Raw genomic sequence first — 14,641 nt, 5'->3', positions numbered from 1 at the left:
TCAACGTTTTCATTTGGTGTATAACTTATTTTCTCGAAAAACAACCTTTCAGAATTGGTACCGCAAGAAGTACCCGCAGCGCCTTAAGTCATATGACCTGAGGCGGCAGACGATCGATTGTAGCATACTCTGATAGGGCAAAATGGAACTCCATCGGTTAAAATTTTGATCATTCTCGTTCAGTGGATTTCGTGCTAGCTCCCCTACTATAACTTGCGTGCTGTTATTCAGTTTTTGGTCGCTGAACGACGTCAGCCAATGGAAATTTATAAGAGAATGAAAGCTGTATATGATTACTATAATCATACGACAGTGGTTGAATGGTGCAATAAATTTCGACAAGGAAGAGGATCCGCTAAATTCTACTGCATGATAATGCCCGACCCCATGCAGCCCGGTGATTCGAGAACTGATTAGTCGTATGAAGTGGGAAGTCTTACAACATCCGCCTTACAGTCCCGACCTGTCCCCTTGCAATTATCATGTTTTTGGCCCATTACAGCAATCATTAAAAGGACGGCAGTTCAAAACGGACGCTGAGGTAGAGTTTGCTGTTAGGGAATGGTTCCGCGTTCCGCAAACAGCCGCATCAAGAATTTTACACGCTAAAAATTTTATAAACAAAAAATCAATCAATTCTATTATTAAATGTTTTAATATGAAACCTGTCATCATAATTGTATAATTTTAAATGTTAATAGTTACGGAATTTATTGCGTCTTCAAGTTACCTAAGTAAGTAAATTAATTACATCTTTGTAAAGTTAAAAGTTAATTTGTTATTGTTCTTACAGTTTATCTACTCTGATGAAGGACTAATTTAGCCCGAAATATTAGTACATAAAAATGAGTTAAACTATATAATGCAGTTTTGATCTTTGACCAGGAAAAAAATCAACAAATTTAAAATCAGCTAACAAGATCGAAAAAAGTCTTCTTGGTGCGTTAATTACAAATGCAAAAATCTGACAAATTCATGGGTCCATTAAGGAACTAGCCATGTCAATTTAGATTACGTTAAAAAGACGTCTTAGCAAAATATTCCTAGTTGTCATATTGAGTTCATTTATTGTCTTGAATTGAATTTCAGTGATTATATCATTCATACGACATTGAGCCAATCAAAACTTCCACTTTCCTTAGATACCAATGCATTAATAAGCGATTATACCCTTGACGACGTGATATAATCGATTCGGTGTTTTCGCTATGTCATTTAAAGTCATAAATCTAGTATACACTATATTTGATGACAATAACAATAACTGTCAAAATAAAATTCTATTCATTATATAATCGTGTCGAATACCACTCGAGCATTACAATAGTCATTGAGTTAGAAAACTAATGGAGGGAATCAAATGCTTGGCCAGACGTAGACCACGGGAACCAAAAGTGGCCTCTAACTGTGATTAAAGTACCACACCACTTCCGTTATCATTACCGTCTCACTTCAGTGGCGTAGAGATATAATTTTCTTTCCACTAATAGGAATAATAACAAAAAAACGTATAGAAGGAGTAAAATACATGCTCGTGGTAAAGTAAACAAAATAGACAAGGATGGGAAAGTGTGCAGATTTAATATAATCATTGATTACAAATCTAAATATACATCGATGTGTTCCAGTAGTATAATTAAGACCAGTTTACTATAGCCACTACAACTTGACAACTCCCATTAAATTCACAGTGTTGATCATTGTAGCTACAATTGACTGGTTGGTCTCAGGTTCATTACAACGGCAGAGAGATTCAATAATAATTTATTGTTTATTGGTCTCAAAATGTATCCGCACTCGTAAAAAAACTTACACATGATATCCATATTATATAAACTCACACGTTTAGCTGTAAAAACAAGTTTTGATAGTACCTACTGCATATTTGATGAACATTTTCCGGTGCAACCTTTGGTCGAAATCACAGTCAATGAAGCCTTGTGAGCACAAGAGCAAATTTCGAGATCTGTTCTTGAGATATATTTGTAAATGTTAGGTAACCATTTTGCTCAAAGTACTGGTTGGTTTGGAAAACTAAGACATAAACTAGGTACCTACAACCTCGCTTACAACATGATAAATGACATGTCTTACCGATGAAAGGAAATGCCCTGTTTCTTCCCTTTATGAGAAATTTTGCATGATACGCAGCTAATCATTCGCAATTCACAAAATTGCGTGTGATAAAAACACTATGCGGCAGTTAGTTATTTACATAAACCAGAGCACAAACCGATCCGAAATTATTAGGTACTTTAAAATGGCAAATTTAATAAAATTTGAATTTGGTGGAAAATTGACAGTGACAGGACCCGCGCTTTCATATGTCAAATAATGTCGGCCAAAATGTACCTTCACGGGAACCTATCCACGCGAGTGGCCTCTATCTGTGGCAACTTCCGTCTACAAAAATTCTTACCCCCTCTACCATTATATTCCCTCCATTAGTTTTCTAACTCAATGACAATAGTACATTATATATCAAGGTAGAGAAGTCCACTATTATTGCCTGAGCACCAAGATTACATCTCGAGGCGCTTGCGCCGAGGGGTGTAAGGTGCGAAGGCAATAATAGACTTCTCTACCGTGGTATATATACTATTTTTTTCACTACTAGCACTTGAAATCCTCTAAATTAACATATTATATTGATAAGAGAGTTAACGGTTGGACAGAATTGTTTGTTTCTTAATTTAACATGTCAATCAAGTACGTGGAAGTACAAGTCAAACAGGCCGTATTTTGTTCTGTCATTGAGATTTTTCAAAGAGTAATTTCGTTCGAATTTTTTCAAAATGTGATAATTTTAGGTATGTAATTTCTCTGGAAATTGCGAATGGTGGCAATTATTCGTTTTAGAGAACTTGTCTAAACGTTCATTGAGCGAAATTTCGGGTTGTGTTTTCTAAAAGTGACAGCGTGACAGTTCTCATTATTGACTACTAGTTAATAATAAAAAATTATTAACCACTTTGAACAAATGCCGAGAAAGCCTACTTTACAAGTGGAAAAAAGGTTAATAACCATGTCATCAGACGCTAGTAGTGAAAAAAATAATTTTTATACTACCTCGTAACTCGACGAATAATCCGTTGAAACACCACTCGACCTTCGGTCTCGTGGTGTTTCGGATCATTCGTCTCGTTATTCGGTAGTATAATCGATTATTTTGTATGCTCTTGTGATATTACAATTGACAATTCAATGCGATTATTCAATGACATTTGTCAAACTTCCACCAGTGAAATGACGCGAAATTTTGTCGTATTAACCGGAACATTCTTCTTAGTTTGTTAATCAATTTCGACAACCGACTTATCACCACATCTTTTAATTTAATCACTCATAACGAATTAGCTTGGAGCACAAAAGTTCGAATAGAATCAATAGCAAAATGAAAAGCAACTTCCATAATTTATTTTGACGTTTATTGTTGTCATGGAAATACATTCGCGTGGGTAATTATGTTTAATTTTTCTTTTGATTCATTGAATAGTCCTCCGAATACCATTCGTAGTCGAAGTATTTGTAGATTATTTTTGAGCTGCTGCTCCACTCATGCTAGTTACGCTTTTTAATACCACTCGCGCAAGCGCTCGTGGTATTAATCAGCGTAACTAGCATTCGTGACAGCACCTCAAAAATATTCGACAATACTTCGACTACTTATGGTATTATATATGATTATTTTATTGACAAGCAACAAAAATCGCGTTTCAGATCGCAGGAAAGAATCACCTAAAAAAGGTAAACTTTGGTCAAGATTTAGGCTAGTCATGGTAAAGAGGTATTCATTTAATTTGGTTTTAGTTTTAGTTAAAAATTTTAAGCCTTTGTTAAACGAAGGGAAGTTTCAACCCTTCCTTATGTAAGAGCCCATTACACTTATGAGTATGACCGATATTCTTAAGGGGATGGATTGCCTTGAATGCTTGAACAATTCTACGCACATATCGGTTATCAGATCGATACAAAAAGATTATTTCAGTTCCTTCATTTAACGTGCACTTACCTATTCCACTTTTAAATTATTTGTAGGTTTCAACTAACTCGAAGAACAAAAGCAAAATGGCAAACACAAACACCAAATGACAAATAAACAACAAGAATGTAAACACTTTAAAACATTTAAATTGATCAGTTTCAGCGATTTCAGTCAACTGTTCTGTAATAATTTTTCGAGGATATTTAATTTTAATACCTACAACTGTAGGTGTTTTCAAAACATAATTACTAACAAGCAATCAAAACGCGAAATCTGTCAAATTTGTTTATGTTGTATTTATTTTGGTGTTTATAAAAATAATTTATAATTATACCATCCACAATTGGTTTTGTGGGTATTTTTGATGGCATTTGTAATGGTAAAGTGGTGGTAGCTGAGGATGGGGGGGAAACGATTCTTTAAACTTTTCTCAATCAAAATTACAAATTACAATCGGTGGTTCCTTTTGAAATCGGCACAGTCTCGATGAATAGATACTTATGTGCTATAGCGATTGGTCCATTCATCATCATGATGTGCGAGGTTATTCTGTATAATCCAATATGTAAAAGCTGTTGCTATTTTTTGCTTTACATTACAGTTGCATCTTAATTGCAAATGATAACGTCAAGGACTCCACGGTTGTACATTTTGCTGTATGTGAATTGTGATATTTTTCCACTATAATGACGACATTCTGCACACATGTCAGTGATACGTCTCGTTATTTCCATTCGTTAGAGAAGTTTTGTGACAGTTTACATATTCAAGACACGTGTAGGGATCAAAGCTACAGCAGCCGAGTTGACCTGCTTTGTAGACATTTGATGTTTTTTTAAAATTACTTTAGAGCAAAGTTGTGCTTTTGTTAAAACAAGATAGACAGATTCTGATCTTTCTTAAAAGGACAAAAAAGTTGAAATTTCTCGTTTATTTTTATTTATTTATTTATTATTAGTCAAAATCAGAATAGTTATTTTTCTATAACTGTCACAAAATCCTGTCATTTCCTGACGGATTTCGAAACGCGAAGTACTAGATTTTTAAACGGTTAATTAATAAGTAACGTGCGCGAAACCGTCAACAAAATAGTTATTTGTACAACTAGAGAAGAAAGTGGAGTTTTTCAACTCGAGTTCAAAGTTTGACACATGAGCGTAATGAGTCAAGACTCTTCTTGGCTCAGGTGCCATAGCTATAAGCTACCAAATTTAAAAAGAACGAACTAATTATATTGAAAACTGTAGGAGCCGAGGAGTAAGATTTGGATCGACAGACAGACGTACGGACAGAGAAAGTGGCTGCAAATGGAAATACGCTAATAATCATAAGTTTATATAGATACAAACAAGAAATCGCACTAGCAATACTATTTCAATATAACTTCATTTGACTGCCAACGAGTCCTGCAGGAATGATTGCAGATAATTAAAGAATACGGCTAAAAATATGATAAGACGTTACGTTCCGGAAGATGTCAAGAATAATATACAGAGTACAAATATTACCTACAGAAGTGCACAGTCTAAGCTCTTACTGACTACTGTATGCGCGTACCTATTATTCCATTCCAATATTTTGAAAAGATGGAGTAGGTAACAGATAAACAAAAATGCTCTAGTTTGCCTAGCTCACAGCATTCGAAATTATTATCTACCACTATAGCTAATTCATTCGGCAAAATGAAGGGTTGATAATATTGATAACGACTAGATTTTGCTAGGAAAAATGTTTCGGTCCTTTGTCTATAAAAAATCATTAATAATGTACAGAAATTTTCCTTCCATTCAATTACGAATAGTATTAGGAACAATGAAGTTTGGTTGATTATAAACATATAACGGCCAATTTATTGTTTAATGTGACAATTAAGTACGTAATAATTACCTAAGAGTACCTACCTAACATTTATTCTATGCAAATACGGGTTTAATCTGAGTGAAGCTATTCCATCAGACGCATCCCTCTATACATAGGCAAAATTTAATTGCATCAAGGGTACGGGAACGATCTACTGAGTAAAGGCCCGATATTAAGGAAAACTAATAACAAGTAATAGTGAAAATCCTCGCAGGTTTTTACGAGGGCTCATGCTGCGCTTTGATTGTGGGCACCATGTGTGGTAGTAATTTTGGATTTTTGAAGAAAACTGAGTACCCACACGTCTATATTAGACTAAGGAAAAGCTTTCATACATTAAAACTAAATGAAAACTAACAATTTGGTAATATTAATTACTATGAAATCTTATATTTGTAATACTAATCACATATTAATATATTATATTATATTAATAACATTATATTAATATTGAATAAATAAATAACCTTAAATTCCAGAAGATTAGTGTTCGATATAATAATTTCCAAAATTTGTTCTTCTACACTTTTTTTGTGGGCCAAGTCGCCGGAAATGTGTACGATTCCAGAATAACGTCAATGAGCTTACAGCTTACAGGTCTTCAAGCCGCGGAACTCAAAATTATCCTGTATTGCTCGAAACATTGCTAATCAATTTTACTTCTTGGATTTATCCCGTTTTGATTGATTCATGTAACTATGGGGTCGACTTTAAACGGTTTTTAGGCTTGAAAGTGATTTTACCACTAGATTTGTCGGACCAAAAGAATTGGGCATCGCGAAAACAGTTATACATATTTTAATTCTTGAGTGGATTGAGCCGGTCTTATCTGCTTGGTTCTGCAGACGTCATAAATTTAATTAAGTTTCAATTAGAATAATAAAAATAATAAAAAGTCACACGTGCTGTTTAAGTGAATAAATATAATTACTGCAATAAATTAAAGCTTTGAATACAGACGTGTATAAATTATAGGGCCGCGGTTTAATGGTTTGGACGACAGCAACGCCTAAAAATAAAAATTCCATTAACTATCCTTATTACATGATTTCTGTTTACAAGCTGAAAAGGTAATTAATTATAAGCTGAACAGTTTGTTTGCGTCCAGAATATTTTTAGCTCAAATGCATTTAAAAGACTGATGGATTTTTCCAGTGTCAATAGTGTCATTATATATAACCTACATTGGCGTGGTTAGGATCCTGAGGATATTCTAAGTGACAATAACTCACAAGAGTCGATCTAAAACATGAGTCGCTCATTTTGAATGGTTTAGATTTGTTACCTATGTATAAGCATTGTTTATAAATGAATAATAGTTATTTATTATACAAGACGATAAATAACCATTAAGTGAATTAACTTTCACGAGATGGTTTGCTTCTCTGTACCGTCGCGTATAATACAAAACTTTATATTATAGCAGAAGCCATATGAATTATTGCAAAGCTTCTGACAACACTCAATTTAATTTAGAGACATCAAAAACAGCAAGCTTAGGTTCTGCCGTCGCGATCGTTTCTATAGAAACAGAATTGTCATATGTTCTGAACGTCATTTTATATCTTAGACTAGGAAAGAGAGAGGACAGGTAGGTAATGAATACTTTCAATAAAAGTGTGACAATTTGTCACCAAGGCACGCCTGCCAGTGTCTTAAGGTGGCGTTTACAATGTAAGGTGGCGTTTACAATGTATGGTAAACTAGTACAAAAGTGTCATTGCGATTTCCACAATAACTTTGTTGCGAAGTAAAAGAATGACCTTCTGTAAACGATCGATTGTAGTTAAAGGTTTAAACTTGTGAATGAAGTAAATTTTGTAACAAATTGTTATCAGTGTGGGATAAAAATGGAAGATAAATATGGCTAATTTTTAAGATTCTTATTTCTTAAATAACAGTGTAAGTACAGGAATTAGCTAAATAATTTTTGTTTCATGCAAATCTCTGAACATTATATATTTGAATGAATGTTATTTCAACCAAAAATGTTGACTCTAAAGGCCGTTTTTGTGGAAAGAAAATTTCTTGACGACATCTATTGAGCCAAGGCACATCGTCACGGCAACGCCATGATCTCCAAATGTATTCATCGTTATCGGGTGCGATTCTATGCTACACAGTTTAGCAATTATAAGAGGGAGGTCGCTCACGTCATTAGAGGGCAAAGTACATTTTATTCAATGAAAGTACGTAATTTGAATTTCGTACGTAGGACGCATGGAATTTTAATTTGATATTTGATATTGTATTGTATTATTGAAATACGAATTATTTCCTGAGATGCTGTTTTTCAAAGTAAAGCGTGCATATCTTTTACATACGATAACCAATTGGTATCAGATTTTGCATACGCATGCCTTTAGTGGTGCCAAGTTAAACTGTACAAAATTGGAGGGGGGGGGGCATGTACTACCCTTCACGGTATTCTAATGAAAGGTCTCATCGAAATAAATTGGTTTGTACAAAGTATAACTTTCCCGTGCGACTCTTTTTCGAGATCAGTGAGCGACGAGGCCCGAGGGGGAGGGGGGTGTTAAAAATTAATGTTATCTCTCATTGTATTCTAATTAAAGGTCTCAACGAAAGGAGCGGTTTTCCGTTTTCTACCAACTACTGCCCTTCTTTCTGTCCTCTAATCAAAGTACTGGGTGGAGAGGGGGGGAGTGGAACTAGTTTTATCCTTCATGGTACTCTAATGAAAGGGCTCAACGACAGGAATTAATTTCTACAAACCATAGCCTCGACCTCTTATCGTGTTCGGGTATATTCCCTTCCCATTGGTGATGTCATATGCATATGCATGCCTTTAGTGGTGCCAAGTTAAGCTTTAGAAAATGGGGGGAGGGGGGCATGTACTACCCTTCACGGTATTCTAATGAAAGGTCTCATCAAAATAAATTGGTTTGTACAAACTACCAACCATATCCCTCCTCCTCGAAATCTTATCGTAATCGGGCGGGTATATTCCCTTATAGCTCAACAACGGATTGTCCGCAGAAGCTGGGATTATTTACCTACTGCATTATTACAGTATTGCATTGAATAGTTTTTATGCAATTATTACACGCGTGATAGAACAATGGGTTTTTGTATTATATTATGTTTGTCTTGAAGGACGGCCTTAAAATTTTATCAAAATTGATGTACACTGGGTGTTCAGATACTTGACGGCAGCTGCTACCTACTACCTGCGATCAATTGAATGCAATGCAGAAACCAACGACCCCGACCGGGACCTTTACAACTTGACTAAGAGGTTCGAGGGGGCGGAGAATATTAAGCGACTAGTGATAAAACAAGATTGGCCCGGAGTTCATGTTTGAAACTTGATATTTACTTTTATTACACCTCAAACTGTCACGAAAAATTGATGCCATACTGTAGCAAATCGCCAAAATTTTCCGAAAATTCTTACATTTTTGGAAAAATATTATACATAATTGGCCCATGCCACAGGTATGGCGTATCGAAATTTCTATTTCTGACTATAAAAATAACTGGTGGAAAAATGTATAGGGTGTAGCAAATCCCTCAAATGATTAACAAAAATGACATCTTTGTGCCGGTATGGCGGCTATGCGGGCCCGTCGCTGCGGTATGGCAGGTTGATTTTCGTGAATGACTGATTGAGTACTTGATGCTCATAAAAAAATGAGTTTGTAGCAAATCACCCAAAAAAAGAAAAAACAATCGACACGTTCAAATGAGTATGGCGGGCTATAAGGCCCACCGGAAAAGTATGGCGTTTCGTTTCCGTAATTTGTTTTGTCACCGACTACCAGAAAATCCAAAGAATTTTGTGTAGCAAATTGTCCAAAATCATTAAATTTTCCGACATGTTTAAACAATCGTCACGCAATAACGGCCCCACTCCCAGAGAGTTAGCACCATTTTCGTTTTGAGGAGTAGGTACTTAATTAAACCTTTGAATGGTCGCCATACTTGTAGCAAATCACACCACAAAAAGTGTCACCATCTCCCGGTCTATGTACCTATACTCGCATTTCATGATATGAAATAAAAAATAGACCAAACAGAATATATCTCTCTCAAGTTCATATTACCTACATTACAACAGAGCATTATCGTCAATGGGTTCTTATGCCAGACGTTTTATTATTTTATTTATTTATTATCTCTCTCTTGTTCTGGGCCCTCAACAGGTTTCCGCCCAATTACAGAGTGACCCGCATAATGCTTTTTAGAGGTGTTTCTGCAGAAGGTCTAATTCTCATCTCTGCCACAGATGAAAAATTCACCTCAACCCAGGTTGGAACACCCGACCTCCGGATTTATAGCCCAACTCTCTACCACTGAACCTCCATTGTAAGCTAAATGCCTAGTTAACGTTTTCTTGGAATGTGCTCAAGTCGTCCACAAACAAATGCCCACTAAAAGGGATTAAATTTCTTTGGGATGCGCTAAATGAGTCAGTACCTTACATACCTAGTTTCTACGACTGGCCTGCAGAGAGTGGAAATGAACCACCACTGAAATTTTGCGTCTTATTCAGTTTCATCAATAAATTTATTTGTTATTTAAAATCTCATCTTTTTAAATTTTTGTCTTTTTTGCGAAATTTTGTCGTAATTGCATTTTTTATTTTGCATTTTCGCTGATTTTTAACGTCATTAACATTCTAGCACTATTTATAAGTATGTGCTGTATTTAGTTTCTTGCACCATTAATAAATTATTAACACGTTTCTCTTCTGCAATTAAAAAAAACTATATTCTAATTGATTTTCGAGAAACGAATACTATAAAATGAAGCAAAAAAATTGGCCGGTAACCTATGCAATTACACCTGGTCCGTAAGTACCCAGTCCGCCCCTGCGCAAAGGGCACTGTGCATGCTGATCGATTAGGCTCAATTTTTGAAATTGTGTTTTATATGGTTAAAGCTATGCGCATATTGAATTTCATGCAATTCGGTTCATAACTAACGGAGGTGTCAAAAGGGCCTACTTTATTTTTTGGTCTACATACCAATTCACGAACTCCGATCTACAAATTTGATAAAGAATCCACCTGCAAAATTTCATCGTAATCGGTCCATTCGTTTATGACTTATCGTGCTAACGGACGGACGGACAGACGGACAGACACCGCAAAATTATAAACTCGCTAGGAGTTCGTTAATAACTGTTTTACGAGTATAATGACATGATAGTCAATTTAGAAATAGAATATTGGATTTAGATAATACAGAGGCTGATGTAATCCTGCAAAATTTTCGCTAGTTCTTCGATTCGTAGATATCCTTCATGAGGTTGCAATGAATTACAATTATAGGTCTATAATCTAATTCATTTATTTAATTATAAAGGTTTAAAAATGAAATGGTTAGTACTTTAGTAGGTAGTACAAAAATTTGCTCACGAGCATGAAATGGAATACGCCGCAGCCCGGAATTATTAAAATAAATGCACTGTTGAACGAAATGTTTTTACCAAACTATTTACAGCTTTATTGGGCTCCGTGAAGTAGGCACGCCATTCTAGATTCAATTCTTGAATTTATCATAAAATGTTTGTACGTCGTTTGTATCGTTTGTACTGACTTTAAAAAAATTAGCACCCCCAAGCATTACAGAGTTATGCGAAATTGAAAAAGGCGTGCGTACTTCACACCTAGCACGCCTTTTTGAAATACAAATCAAGAAACCTGTTTCAAAAGTTAGTATTACGTCTGTATCATTTGAACTTATAAACAAAAGATTAACACCCCCAACCCTTATCGAATTATTTGATATTAAAAAAGGCGTGCGTACTTCACACCTAGCACGCCTTTTTGAAATACAAATCAAAAAACCTGTTTCAAAAGTTAGTATTACGTATGTATTATTTGAACTTATAAACAAAACATTAACACCCCCAACCCTTATCGAATTATTTGATATTAAAAAAGGCGTGCGTACTTCACACCTAGCACGCCTTTTAAAAATACAAATCAGAAAATCTGTTTCAAAAGTTAGTATTACGTTTGTATTATTTGAACTTATAAACAAAACATTAACACCCCCAACCCTTATCGAATTATTTGATATTAAAAAAGGCGTGCGTACTTCACACCTAGCACGCCTTTTAAAAATACAAATCAGAAAATCTGTTTCAAAAGTTAGTATTACGTTTGTATTATTTGAACTTATAAACAAAACATTAACACCCCCAACCCTTATCGAATTATTTGATATTAAAAAAGGCGTGCGTACTTCACACCTAGCACGCCTTTTAAAAATACAAGTCAGTAAAGCTGTTTCAAAAATTAGCATTACGTTTGTGTGATTAGAACTTATAAGCAAAACATTAACACCCCCAACCTTTATCAAATTATTTCATATTAAAAATGGCGTGCGTACTTTCCTCCCAGCACGCCTTAGCGTTGAAAGTAACTCTTATTGACTTGTTTAACTTTAAACACGACGTACCTACTTCACACATAGCACTTCATAGGCTATCAGATCACGTTTGTTACTTTTGCACATCATACGAATAAAATATAAGCACTTCTAACCCTTATCGTGCTTTTTAGCGTATTTTCTCTAATGGGAAAAGTAGCTATTGCCGGCGTTTTGTCCGTCCGTCCGTCCCTCTGAATGAAGATGAACTACTTTTTTTGTAGAAGCTTAAGAGCCAATTTTTTTTGGATCGTTTAGATATTATATCCGGTCAGTACACTACGCAATAAAATTTTTGGTACCATCTTTCTAGGGCCTAGAAATGGGCTCTTTTGTGTACTCGCAGAAGCTAACTTTTTTATTTCTTAACATTTTTTAGTGAAATTTTATATATAGGTACTTCTAATGAAAGTATAATGCCGTTAAAAAAAATTTGTTTTGCGCATGCGCAAGCTAACTTTTAATTTATCAACATTTTTAAAGAATTTTTTTATATAGGCATTTCTAATGAAAGTAAATTTAATGCCGTTAAAAAAATTGCTTTTGCGCATGCGCAAGCTAACATTATATTCATTTTATACATAAACACTTTTAATAAAAGTAAATTTAATACCGGCTGGCGTATTAGATGGAAAATGCGCTCTCGTGGGTCACTAGTGACCGCGTTTTTTAATTTTTGATATTTATAATGTACTTGACTGCGAGTACGCCAAAAAGCATGCTAAGAGCGCAACGCTTTTTGACGATATAAATCATAAATACTGTTCCAAAAGTTATTCTTAAGTTTGTACCGGTTTTATTTATAAACAGATTATTACCACAGTCAAAGATTACCACCTCTAACTGTTATCAATTTATTTGATATTGTACCTCACATCTAGCACGCTTTTATGACGATCAAGTTAAGAAAAGGTGTTTTATAAGTTAGTATTACCATTGATTAACGTATAATCAATAGTAATTATTAATTAATTACCAATGATTGTAATTATTAATTAATTACCAATGATTACCGTATAATCAATAGTATTACGTTTGTATCATTTGTGCTATTATACAAAACGTAAGCAGCATTACAAAACTTGTTTCTACTTCACCTTTAGCAATACCAATTAGGACAGCTTTTGTATATGTTATAGTGAAGTAATACTTTTGTATAGGTTGTACCTACTTATATGACATTAGCAGCCTTACTTTTATTACCTTATTTGATAATAAAAAATGAAGTAAATTTATTGAAGAAATTTAATTACATTAATATCCAATTTAAGTAGTATAGCTTAATATAGGTATATATGTAAAATTTAAGCTAAATAAAAGTAACTGTTTCAAAGTTGGAATTTTGTTTTTACATCATTTGTATCTATAAAGAAAATGTGAGTTAATTACTTGATAAAATCGTACGTTTTTTTAAATTTAATTTATATAAAAACTAATAGCAAATTATGTTAAAATAATTTTTAACAAAGAATTTTGGTTGAAGCCAACACATAAATAAGAATTTATTAAATAAAACACAATATGTTAGATCTAAAGAAAATTGCCATAATTTAAAAAAATATATATATTTTAAATATTACATTTTTTACTAACAATGTCATTCTTCTACACTGTATACAGTAAAAGATGCGGTTCAACTTCAATTTCTCCATGCACTTGTACCACTTTAGCTGACAAATCGTCAAATAGTTCCCAAGTAGAATCAATGCGGCGAGCATAACACGTATAATGTCCTACAACATCTTTTTCTTTTCCTAACTCAAAATTACAAGGAGGTTTGAAATTCACTACAGATCGTAAAATAAATGTTTTGCTGAAAATTTGTACATGAAACGGAACGTTACGTAACATTGTTTTTCCACATCCGTTTGTGTCTATAAAGACATTATCAAACACGTTTACAGTGTGTGAAATTTTGCTACCGCATTCACAATTGCTAACTTTCAATACAGCATTTGATATAGCTGCCTCTAATGAAGAAAAATTATTGGTAAGTATATTTATATTTATAGGTAACACCATCATGTTTATTTTAGGTATAACCTGGTTGCAGGTAGGTGATAAACATGTTCGAACATCACAAGCGCTAAGGTAGACTTTACAAAAACGTTGCAGTACGTTGATTGCATTACATTGACATTCAATTTGAATGACATTGTTTAAAAGCTTATTGCTTCTAAATGTATCTTTTGAATTAAATAAAATCTCTGCACGTAGTCTATATGTAGCAGGGCTTGCACCTACCGATACCAACGAATTTATTAAATCAGCAATATCATCTCTTTGATTGTTTACAAACTGCATGTATACAATACTGTCACAAAATGCAGCTGCCAAACCTTGAAGTACTGCATCAAAAGCACATGTATTTACAACATAATATTTTTGTTTCTT

Source organism: Photinus pyralis, unplaced genomic scaffold (genome assembly GCF_008802855.1).
Source record: "Photinus pyralis isolate 1611_PpyrPB1 unplaced genomic scaffold, Ppyr1.3 Ppyr1.4_LG2, whole genome shotgun sequence".
Lineage (NCBI taxonomy): Eukaryota > Metazoa > Arthropoda > Insecta > Coleoptera > Lampyridae > Photinus > Photinus pyralis.
The sequence above is the reverse complement of the archived record's forward strand: the minus strand, read 5'-3'. Positions refer to the sequence as shown.